This window comes from Xenopus tropicalis, chromosome 8 (genome assembly GCF_000004195.4).
Source record: "Xenopus tropicalis strain Nigerian chromosome 8, UCB_Xtro_10.0, whole genome shotgun sequence".
Lineage (NCBI taxonomy): Eukaryota > Metazoa > Chordata > Amphibia > Anura > Pipidae > Xenopus > Xenopus tropicalis.
In genome coordinates, this window is record NC_030684.2 from 15,355,190 (window position 1) to 15,367,974 (window position 12,785).

Sequence of the window (12,785 nt, forward strand, 5' to 3'; positions counted from 1 at the left end):
CCCCAGCCCAATAAATAGTGACTGTCTGTGGCACCTTACAGCCCCCCTGGCATTCCCAGTACCCAGAGGCACAAACAGCCCCCCCCAGCCCAATAAATAGTGACTGTCTGTGGCACCTTACAGCCCCCCTGGCATTCCCAGTACCCAGAGGCACAAACAGCCCCCCCAGCCCAATAAATAGTGACTGTCTGTGGCACCTTACAGCCCCCCTGGCATTCCCAGTACCCAGAGGCACAAACAGCCCCCCCAGCCCAATAAATAGTGACTGTCTGTGGCACCTTACAGCCCCCCTGGCATTCCCAGTACCCAGAGGCACAAACAGCCCCCCCAGCCCAATAAATAGTGACTGTCTGTGGCCAACCCCTTTACCAGGCAACCCCCCCATGGCATTTGCCCTACAGCCCTACCCCAGAGGCACAAACAGCCCCCCCCCAGCCCAATAAATAGTGACTGTCTGTGGCACCTTACAGCCCCCCTGGCATTCCCAGTACCCAGAGGAACAAACAGCCCCCCCAGCCCAATAAATAGTGACTGTCTGTGGCACCTTACAGCCCCCCTGGCATTCCCAGTACCCAGAGGCACAAACAGCCCCCCCAGCCCAATAAATAGTGACTGTCTGTGGAACCTTACAGCCCCCCTGGCATTCCCAGTACCCAGAGGCACAAACAGCCCCCCCAGCCCAATAAATAGTGACTGTCTGTGGAACCTTACAGCCCCCCTGGCATTCCAAGTACCCAGAGACACAAACAGCCCCCCCCCCCAGCCCAATAAATAGTGACTGTCTGTGGCACCTTACAGCCCCCCTGGCATTCCAGTACCAAGAGGAACAAAAGCCCCCCCCAGCCCAAGAAATAGTGAGTGTCTGTGGCACCTTACAGCCCCCCTGGCATTCCAACCTAGAGGCACAAACAGCCCCCCCAGCCCAATAAATAGTGACTGTCTGTGGCACATTACAGCCCCCCCTGGCATTCCCAGTACCCAGAGGCACAAACAGCCCCCCCAGCCCAATAAATAGTGACTGTCTCTGGCACCTTACAGCCCCCCTGGCATTCCCAGTACCCATTCTAACTGGGTTTATAGTTATGTGTAACTGTCACTGTGTGTGTCTGTTCCTTTCCCTTCTCTGCACTGCTGGTTCTGACTCCTGATACAACTCCCCAATATCCATTCATTCCTCATTCTCAGTGGGTTTATAGTTATGTGTAACTGTCACTGTGTCTGTCTGTCCCTTTCCCTTCTCTGCACTGCTGGTTCTGACTCCTGATACAACTCCCCAATATCCATTCATTCCTCATTCTCACTGGGTTTATAGTTATATGTAACTGTCACAGTGTCTGTCTGTCCCTTTCCCTTCTCTGCACTGCTGGTTCTGACTCCTGATACAACTCCCCAATATCCATTCATTCCTCATTCTCACTGGGTTTATAGTTATATGTAACTGTCACAGTGTCTGTCTGTCCCTTTCCCTTCTCTGCACTGCTGGTTCTGACTCCTGATACAACTCCCCAATATCCATTCATTCCTCATTCTCACTGGGTTTATAGTTATGTGTAACTGTCACTGTGTCTGTCCCTTTCCCTTCTCTGCACTGCTGGTTCTGACTCCTCATACAACTTTCCAATATCCATTCATTCCTCATTCTCACTGGGTTTATAGTTATGTGTAACTGTCACTGTGTCTGTCCGTCCCTTTCCCTTCTCTGCATTGCTGGTTCTGACTCCAAATACAACTTCCCAATATCAATTAATTCCTCATTCTCACTGGGTTTATAGTTATGTGTAACTGTCACAGTGTCTGTCTGTCCCTTTATGTTCTCTGCACTGCTGGTTCTGACTCCTGATAAAACTTCCCAATACCCATTCATTCCTCCTTCTCACTGGGTTTATAGTTATGTGTAACTGTCACTGTGTCTGTCTGTCCCTTTCCTTCTCTGCACTGCTGGTTCGACTCCTGATACAACTTCCCAATATCAATTCCATTCCTCATTCTGCACTGGGTTTTATGAGTTATGTGTAACTGTCACAGTGTCTGTCTGTCCCTTTCCCTTCTTTGCACTGCTGGTTCTGACTCCTGATACAACTTCCCAATATCAATTAATTCCTCATTCTCACTGGGTTTATAGTTAAGTGTAACTGTCACCGTGTCTCTCTGTCCCTTTATGTTCTCTGCACTGCTGGTTCTGACTCCTGATACAACTTCCCAATATCAATTCATTCCTCATTCTCACTGGGTTTATAGTTATGTGTAACTGTCACAGTGTCTGTCTGTCCCTTTCCCTTCTTTGCACTGCTGGTTCTGACTCCTGATACAACTCCCCAATTTCCATTCATTCCTCATTCTCACTGGGTTTATAGTTATGTGTAACTCTCACTGTGTCTGTCCCTTTCCCTTCTCTGCACTGCTGGTTCTGACTCCTGATACAACTTCCCAATATCAATTAATTCCTTTTTCTCACTGGGTTTATAGTTATGTGTAACTCTCACTGTTTCTGTCCCTTTAACTTCTCTGCACTGCTGGTTCTGACTCCTGACAAAATTTCCCAATACCCATTCATTCCTAATTCTCACTGGGTTTATAGTTATGTGTAACTGTCACTGTGTCTGTCTCTCACTTTCTCTTCTCTGCACTGCTGGTTCTGACTCCTGATACAACTCCCCAATATGCATTCATTCCTCATTCTCACTGGGTTTATAGTTACAGTATGTACTGCCCATCTAAGAGCAAACAAAGCCCATATAAACCTCACTCATCAAAAGGGTACACTTAGGGGTATATTTATCATGCTGTGTAAAAAGTGGAGTAAAACATCCCCGGTGATGTTGTTCATAGCAGCCAATCAGATGCTTTGATTTGGTTTTCTAGCTGTTGAAATCTAATTGCTTATTCGTTGCCCTGGGCTACATCACCGGTAATGCTTCTCTCCACTTTTTACACAGCATGATAACTATACCCCTTAACCTTTAACAGCAGCGCCTGCATTGTTATGTCAATGTGATGAGAGCTGCCTTCCCCCTAGGAAAGTGACAGTTGGTACAGTCCGTTGGTTGCCATTGTGGTGAGAGGTAAGTGTACATCTCCTCTGATAGATGTTTTGCCTAAAAACCCTTATTTTAGCTAAAAAAGAGGGGCAATAGTTGGGTGACTCCCCCCCCCCCAGACTAGGGGATGTTGCTCCTGTCACTGGTTTTAGTGAATTTGGAGAATTTTCCACTAAAATGGGCTTGTTGTCCCCAGTACTGACAGGCTCCTAAGAGTTTTGCCCCTCTGCCCCCGGGTATCTGCCCTGCCCTTATGTACCAACCTGGGTACACAATAAGTACATACAATGTATATACTGCACATCTAAGGGCAAATAAAGCCCATAAAAATTTGTCATATGATGAGAGCTGCCTTCACTCTAGGAAAGTGACAGTTGGTAGAGTCCATTGGTTGCCATTGTGGGGAGAGGTAAGCAAGCATCTCTCCTGTAGTAGATGTTTTGCCTAAAAACCCTTATTTTAGCTAAAAAGAGGGGCAATAGTTGGGTGACTCCCCCCCCCAGACTAGGGGATGTTGCTCCTGTCAACGATTTTAGTGAATTGGGAGAATTTTCCCCTAAAATGGGCTTTGCAGGCGCCTTTACTCCCAGCGCTGGTTGGGAGACACAGACCCAGGGTTGGGCAGTACTGACAGGCTGCTAAGAGTTTTGCCCCTCTGCCCCCGGGTATCTGCCCTGCCCTTATGTACCAACCTTAATGTGTAACTGAATGTACTTGCACTTACCATGGACACAGGGCCTGATTTACTATTTCTTACTATTGCAGGGGGTAAATCTAAATCAGTGCTTCTGAAATGATGGTGATGCCCCTTAGGGGAATGGTAGCAGCCAATTACTGATTGGTTGCTATTGGCAACTGCAACTTGCATTTAGGCACCTATGTTAGTAAATTAGCCCTAGTACCAATTTAACCCCCTAGGTACCACATGGAATCCCGGCCTGAGTGTCAGTAAGCGTGAGATTTGGGGGAACACTTTGAATGGGGCCCCTGATCCAATGTTGCACCTTAAAAGGGTAAATGCATTATCCGTGAAGCTGACTTGCCCTTTTTATTCCCGTCTCTATACAGATTGCTACAGTGTGTGACTGGTTAGCGACTTCGGCGCTTATCCACCTTTTTGGATATTTTTTTTTCTGGTTTCTCCTCAGTTCACCTTTTCCACCCTTAGTGAACGAGCCTAGAGGAGAGCCAGCGCCTATTGAGGGGGCCGCTTAGGGTTCCCCGGCCCTGGGCCGGCCGGCCGGCCCCCCCGGTCCATCTTTTTTTCCAGCACCTGGAGCTCCATTTGAGAGGTAATGTAGCAAATCCAGTTTATGATTTCTCCTACAGCAAGTCTCGCCCGCATGAAAAAATAAATTGTACATAGAACACAGTATTGGGAAATGCTAAAGTGATGTCTTTCATTTTGTCTTCACAGAAACAACATGTTCAAGCGGCTGAAGTGCTGTTTCTCTTGCTTCGGCAAGGTAAGGGCTTCATCTCTTTCTGCTGTAACAGGACATATTTCATTCTGTGGGAAACTTCATGGAGGGGCAAATGGAAAGGGAACACCTAATCACATGACCTGATAGACTGCCCGCAGCTCAGACTAAGGGGCATATTTCATATTTGTGTCTTTTTTGCATTTTTTTTCTACTTCGACTAAACTTACTAACTGCGAATGTTACCATATTTATTTAAAAAAATCTATTTATTAAAAATGTGATCAAAGATCGAAACAACACGAATACCTAAAATTCATCATTTTAACATTTTTTAATGGGTCGCAAAGCTCAAAAAATTAAGACTGGAATAGTTGGAATGTTTCACTATGACACTTCCCAGTGACTTCTACAGGATCTCGCCAGCAAATGTACCGGCAATGTACTTGTAAATTTATAATAATTAGTCCTCCGGCCCCAGCCAACCTCCAATCGCCTCTGATCCACCCCGTCACCTCCAATTCCCTCCCCCAACTTGCCTCCCTACCCTGCACTGCTAGGTTCACTTGATGTGGGCGGGGATATCATTACTCCGCCCCTATTTGCATCATGCCCCGTATCCTGGGTGCCGCCCCTTAGCAAACATGCCCCCACCCTGGCCGGTATTAGACATAACAAAAGGTGGAAAGCCTAATTGTGCCCCCAACTATCACTAGTGCTGATTCCGCTTTAGTGTAGGGGATACACAGTGTCATACTTGTGTTTGCACCAAATCCCTCATGTGTCACTCAATACTCACTCCTCCATTTATTGCATTATAGCTTTCCTATTTGTGCATTTATTTTCTCTGATAAAACTTTTTTTCTTCATTACAGAGGAAACGAAAGCGGGCAGATAATCCCACCCCTGAATCTGCCATGGTAAGAACTGGGCAACATCATTTTCCTATGAATCAAAAACAAAACAAGAAGTAATCACACAAGGTTGAGTGTAAAAATATCTCTTACCCACAGTTGTGGTGGGTCCAGGTGCTCATGCCCCAGACCTCTCAGCATAGGGAGCCATCATGGGAAAATCAAAAATAGAAAGGGCAGGCATTCCGGATTTTTTCAACAAAGTTGAGAAATGCAGCAACAAAAGTAGTTTACATTAAAAATGTATAAATTTTATTGGATCCATATGTAAAAACAAGAAGCCTTACGCGTTTCGTACCAAGAGCACATGGAACACCATTTTCCTACCTACTTGTGTTATCAAAGCCGTGTTATTTCCTTGCCTATAGATTTCTATGCTAAATAACCTTGATGCACTATGTACATAGGGGCCAATTTACAGGTATGGGACCCATTATCCAGAATGCTCGGGACCTGGGGTTTTCCGGATAAGGGGTCTTTCCGTAATTCGGATCTCCTACCTAAAGTTGGCTAAAAACATTATTTAAACGGTAATTAAACCCAATAGAATTGTTTTACCTCCAATAAGGAATAAATATATCTTAGTTGGGATCAAGTACAGGTACTGTTTTATTATTACAGAGAAAAGGGAATCATTTAACCATTAAATAAACCCAATAGGGCTGTTCTGCCCCCAATAAGGGGTAATTATATCTTAGTTGGGATCAAGTACAGGTACTGTTTTATTATTACAGAGAAAAGGGAATCATTTAACCATTAAATAAACCCAATAGGGCTGTTCTGCCCCAATAAGGGGTAATTATATCTTAGTTGGGATCAAGTACAAGGTTTTGTTTAATTATTAGAGAGAAAAAGGAAATATTTTTTTAAAATGTGAATTATTTGATTAAAATGGAGTCTATGTGAGATGGCCTTTCCGTAATTCGGAACTTTCTGGATAATGGGTTTCCGGATAAGGGGTCCAATACCTGTATTAAAGTTATCCAAGGAAAATTCAAGATTTTTTTTTTAAAAACCATAAACGTATAAAACTTTATATGACTTTTTTTGACTGGCAAAAAGTGCGCCAGGTTTAAGCTGGTACCATCATTTGGACCTGGCAACGCCGTTTGCCACGTGAGTAATAAATAATTCAATAATAAAACACCTGTCCCTGAATATTACATATAACTGATTTTAACTTCTTTCTAAAAAGCTCAGTTAATTTGATAACTTGACTTTTATCTCTTTACCAGGAACAACCAGAAATCCCTGGCAAAAACACCTGCCAAGTAAGTAGTAAAAAATATACATGAAATGGTTTGGTTTTTGGTAGTTTAGTGAATTTGTATTGTACCGGGTCTTTTTTAGATACTAAACTACAGAGTTATAGTAAACTGATCAGGTAACTTTATTTCTCTTAGGAGGAGAATACAGAGCCAGACTTGAAGCCGGCGATAGAGAACTGCCGGGTAAGCGTAAGAGAGGGGAGGAGAGTTGGGGCAAATGAAAATCACCCTATATTTTATACAAGACTGTATATTAGCTTCTTTATTACAACGAGCACATTTTTCTCTTACCTTTTCTTTAATCAGGAGACTCCAGAAATCCTGGACATGAAGATCTGTCAGGTAAGGAAAAATAATAGGGTCACAACAGAGAAAGACATTTTAGATTCACTTTGGGGGAGGCAATTTGTTAGGTACCGACAACCAGCGTTGGTGAGTCTGTCCCTCCTCCTTATTATGCCCTGTGTTACACAGCAACATACACCTTCTATTTCTCATATATTTATATCAAAAAACACTTTCCCAAACTTTGCTTTACTTTCAACCTTGAGAAATATTTTTACAATCTTTATTTCTGTCTTAAACAGGATGAAGAAGTGACTGGGCAGGAGAGCCCCGACACCGGCCCCTGCCACTCACAGGTAAGCAGAAAATAACACATGAATGAAAAAGATGCATTTTTATCATCTTCTCTGCTGATCTGAGGTTTTCTTTCTTAACCAGGAACCCTTGGAAGAGCAGGAGGACCCTCCAATCAACACCTGCGAGGTACGGGGGCCTAAATGTTTGCAGGAGTCCCAATGTGTTTTTATTTGAGCTACAGGGTTCATGAATAATATCTGTAAAGGATAATATTCATATTTACCTAACAGGGAACCTTATCTACTAACATAGTGTAACTGAGGCTAACTTGCCCAAATGCAGTTGCCCATACCAACCAGTCAGCATCTGTTACTTAGCGGTCTTCTATCTTGTATAAATTAGAAAATGAAAAAAACATGATTGGCTGCTATGATTACATACACTCATACAATGTAACTCATAGGCTATTGCCGGGGAGGGGAGAGTAGGGGCAAATAAAAATCACCCTATATTTTATGTAAGACTGTATATTAGCTTCTTTAAAACAGAAATAACAGTGTGCAACATCTTTCTCTTACCTTTTTTTAATCAGGAGACTCCAGAAATCCTGGACATGAAGATCTGTCAGGTAAGAAAAAATAATAGGGTCACAACAGAGAAAGACATTTTAGATTCACTTTGGGGGGGCAATTTGTTAGGTACCGACAACCAGCGTTGGTGAGTCTGTCCCTCCTCCTTATTATGCCCTGTGTTACACAGCAACATACATCTTCTATTTCTCATATATTTATATCAAATAACACTTTCCCACACTTTGCTTTACTTTCAGCCTTGAGAAATATTTTTACAATCTTTATTTCTGTCTTAAACAGGATGAAGAAGTGACTGGGCAGGAGAGCCCCGACACCGGCCCCTGCCACTCACAGGTAAGCAGAAAATAACACATGAATGAAAAAGATGCATTTTTATCATCTTCTCTGCTGATCTGAGGTTTTCTTTCTTAACCAGGAACCCTTGGAAGAGCAGGAGGACCCTCCCATCAACACCTGCGAGGTACGGGGGCCTAAATGTTTGCAGGAGTCCCAATGTGTTTTTATTTGAGCTACAGGGTTCATGAATAATATCTGTAAAGGATAATATTCATATTTACCTAACAGGGAACCTTATCTACTAACATAGTGTAACTGAGGCTAACTTGCCCAAATGCAGTTGCCCATACCAACCAGTCAGCTTCTGTTACTTAGCGGACTTCTATCTTGTATAAATAAGACAATGAAAAAAATATGATTGGCTGCTATGATTACATCCACTCCTACAATGTAACTCATAGGCTACTGCCGGGGAGGGGAGAGTAGGGGCAAATAAATATCACCCTATATTTTATGCAAGACTGTATATTAACTTCTTAAAAAAAGAAAAAATACAATGTGCAACATCTTTCTCTTACTTTTTTTTTAATCAGGAGACTCCAGAAATCCTCACAATGGACATCTGTCAGGTAAGGAAAAATAATAGGGTCACAATAGAGAAAAACATTTTAGAATCACTTTGGGGTGGCAATTTGTTAGGCACCGCCTACTTCCCAAACTTTTGCTTGGGAAAAGCTATAATGCACAAACTGATACCATTTATTAAATGTACTTGCATTTTACTGTCTTTTAACCAGGATTGTGAAGAACCAGCTGAGGCGAGCAGCTACAAGGTAATAACCAATGAGAGAAAAAAGACACTGATCATAATTCATTATATAATTATAGTAATAAAATTGATTTATTTGATTATATTCTCTACTGAATTGAGTTGATCTTATACAATGATGTTTTCTTGTTTGACTAGGAACCCTTGGAAAGCTGTGAGGAACCTCAGCTAGAGACCTTTGAGGTAAGCAGCAATGAATTGTATTTTGAATGATCATTTTGCCCTCAATATAACATTATAGCTTTTTAAACCTATTTGGGCCCCTACATCTCCCAAACTCCTATATAGGCCCCATTCCACCCATGCCTAAATGTTAGTTGTTTCTTAACAGAAAGGCCAGAACCAAATGTAACAACCATCCACCCCACTACGTAGCTCTGATTTATGGGTAATGCAAATGTAGACGTTTGGGTGTTGCATTTCTTCTTTAATTGTGGGTACAGTTCATTTATTAATATATATTAACTCCCCCAGATACCTCAGGAATATGGCACTAACACCTGCCAGCCTGAACTCTTTGAAAGGGAAATAAATACTCAAACTAATGATACACCAGGAGAATAGTCGCCCGGGATAAAACTCGCTTTACTGCAGGCGACTTAATCTCCCCTCCCACCGGCTAAAGTGCAAATCGCTGGTGGGAAAACACACACGGCGCGGTTACTTTGCCAAGTAGCCTGAAGTTGCCCCTTGAGAAAACGTTGGGCTATTTGGGAAAGTAGCTGTGCCACATGTTTCCCACCCGCAATTTGCACATTAGCCAGCGGGAGGGGCACAAGGGCTGGTTTGTCACCCACGGTAGCCAAGATTTATCACAGGTGACAAAACATCCTGTGTGTTATTACCCTAAAGCCTTTAATACGGTTTGAGCTAAAGGTTTCAGTGCACTTTTTTATTATAGCCTTAATTATATTTTCTGAAATGCATTTTGTTGCAAGATTAATTAATGAAAAAGATGCATTTTTATCATCTTCTCTGCTGATCTGAGGTTTTCTTTCTTAACCAGGAACCCTTGGAAGAGCAGGAGGACCCTCCAATCAACACCTGTGAGGTACGGGGGCCTAAATGTTTGCAGGGGTCCCAATGTGTTTTTATTTGAGCTACAGGGTTCATGAATAATATCTGTAAAGGATAATAATCACATTTACCTAACAGGGAACCTTATCTACTAACATAGTGTAACTGAGGCTAACTTGCCCAAATGCAGTTGCCCATACCAACCAGTCAGCATCTGTTACTTAGTGGTCTTCTATCTTGTATAAATTAGAAAATGAAAAAAACATGATTGGCTGCTATGATTACATCCACTCATATAATGTAACTCATAGGCTACTGCCGGGGAGAGTAGGGGCAAATAAAAATCACCCTATATTTTATGTAAGACTGTATATTAGCTTCTTTATTACAACGTGCAACATCTTTCTCTTACCTTTTCTTTATTAAGGAGACTCCAGAAATCCTGGACACGGAGAACTGTCAGGTAAGAAAAAATAATAGGGTCACAATAGAGAAAGACATTTTAGATTCACTTTGGGGGGGCAATTTGTTAGGTACCGACGACTTCAGCGTTGGTGAGTCTGTCCCACCTCCTTATTATGCCCTGTGTTACACAGCAACATACTCCTTCTATTTCTCATATAATTATATCAAATAAGACTTTCCCTTCAGCCTTGAGAATTTGTTTTACAATCTTATTTTTCTGTCTTAAAAAGGATGAAGAAGTGATTGAGCAGGAGAGCCCCGACACCGGCCCCTGCCACTCACAGGTAAGCAGAAAATAACACATGAATGAAAAAGATGCATTTTTATCATCTTCTCTGCTGATCTGAGGTTTTCCTTCTTAACCAGGAACCCTTGGAAGAGCAGGAGGACCCTCCCATCAACACCTGTGAGGTACGGGGGCCAAAAAGTTTGCAGGGGTCCCAATGTGTTTTTATTTGAGCTACAGGGTTCATGAATAATATCTGTAAAGGATAATAATCACATTTACCTAACAGGGAACCTTATCTACTAACATAGTGTAACTGAGGCTAACTTGCCCAAATGCAGTTGCCCATACCAACCAGTCAGCATCTGTTACTTAGCGGTCTTCTATCTTGTATAAATTAGAAAATGAAAAAAATATGATTGGCTGCTATGATTACATACCCTCATACAATGTAACTCATAGGCTACTGCCAGGGAGGGGAGAGTAGGGGCAAATAAAAATCCCCCTATATTTTATGTAAGACTGTATATTAGCTTCTTTATTACAACGTGAAACATCTTTCTCTTACCTTTTTCTTTATTAAGGAGACTCAGGAATCCTGGAACCGGACATCTGCCAGGTAAGAAAAAATAATAGGGTCACAATAGAGAAAGACATTTTAGATTCACTTTGGGGGGGCAATTTGTTAACACAGGCTGGGAATCCGACCCCATGTCCCTAAATACTTGATGTGCCGGCGCCCCGAAGCCATTGCGCTGCCTTGGGTTCAGGCAAACAGAGTGGATTTTGGTGGGAAACTCCTGAGTATAGCTCCAGCCAACACAATGGCTCCAGGTGCAGGCAATAAGCTTTTTGGGGTACAGGGGGAAGATATTCAGTCTGAGTTTAATCTCAGGCCGAGAATCCACCACATCTGCCATTCACCCTATACAAGTAAATAAGCACCACTGTGTCGGGCTCATTTACAGCCTCAAGTTGTGGTTGAGCAAAAAATGGTGCAGTTATTGCTTAAACTGATACCATTTATTAAATGTACTTGCATTTTTCTGTCTTTTATCCAGGATTGTGAAGAACCAGCTGAGGCGAGCAGCTACAAGGTAATAACCAATGAGAAGAAAAAGACACTGATCATAATTCATTATATAATTAAAGTAATTGAACAGATTTATTTGATCATATTCTCTACTGAATTGAGTTGATCTTATACAATGATGTTTTCTTCTTTAACTAGGAACCCTTGGAAAGCTGTGAGGAACCTCAGCTAGAGACCATTGAGGTAAGCAGCAATGAATTAAATACCAAACAAAAAAAGCCACTTTGAGTTGGCAATTTAAGCCCCTCAGACTAACACTAACATTGGGGGGTTAGGTTCTGCAGAGTTTGCAGCCACCAATCAAATGCACAAGTAAGGGAGCAGGGAGCCACTGGGGCTCTGTACTTACTAATGTTGCCAAACTGTATTTATATTTCCCAGGAGTCACCGATGGAAACTGGCACTGACACCGGCCAAACGGAGAGCTCAGCAACAAAACTGAGTGAGAAGAAGGTGGAGGAGATTAAGGAGGTTTGAGCTGAATTTAATACTTTTCTCTCAATATATCATTAAACCATTTTAAACCTATTCGGGCCCCGTGCAGGCCCCCTATCCCACCACATCATACAAACTCTTATGTAGGCCCCATTCCACTCTTACCTGAATGTTAAATGCACAAGTGCTCAGTGGGGCAGTTGGTCACCACTTTTTGCCTCCGTTACAGCCTCTCAGACCTTCCACATCTCTCTTTGCCCTTCTAGAACATGCAGACTAAAGCAAAGATCCAGGCTTCACTATACATAGTCCTGCAATCAGAGGATTTTTTCATACAGAGGGTTCTCCGTTAGCTGGGGATTTACTTTAAGAATGAATGAATCCTTTCCTTGTTCTACAAAATATAATGTTAGCAGTTGAGCAAAATGAGTTGCTCTGATTAAACCCTTTTTTTTCTCTTCCTCAGGAGGATAACATCACCCCACTCTCGGAGAAATACCCAGTAAGTAGCTGTAAAGCTGTATTTTGCCACAACATTCACAGTTTGGCTTCCATTTTCCAGCCCAAAGCCTTCCACCCTGTTTCACAAGTTCCTCCTATACCTTCTGTGCTTCTCTCATGTTACAAA

General features: G+C 42.5%; 2 long non-coding RNA genes across 2 annotated transcripts; both read right to left on the reverse strand.

Moving 5' to 3' along the window:
• Positions 1-4,769: 4,769 nt before the first annotated feature.
• LOC105946075 lies at positions 4,770-6,976 on the reverse strand. The gene is made up of 2 exons (XR_004219986.1): positions 6,933-6,976; positions 4,770-5,404 (listed from the first exon to the last, which is right to left on the reverse strand). It is a non-coding gene; the product is annotated as an uncharacterized LOC105946075 (long non-coding RNA).
• Positions 6,977-11,679: 4,703 nt separating this feature from the next.
• LOC116407005 lies at positions 11,680-12,365 on the reverse strand. Its single transcript, XR_004219972.1, has 3 exons — positions 12,323-12,365; positions 12,072-12,160; positions 11,680-11,719 (listed from the first exon to the last, which is right to left on the reverse strand). It is a non-coding gene; the product is annotated as an uncharacterized LOC116407005 (long non-coding RNA).
• Between the last annotated feature and the right edge of the window lie 420 nt (positions 12,366-12,785).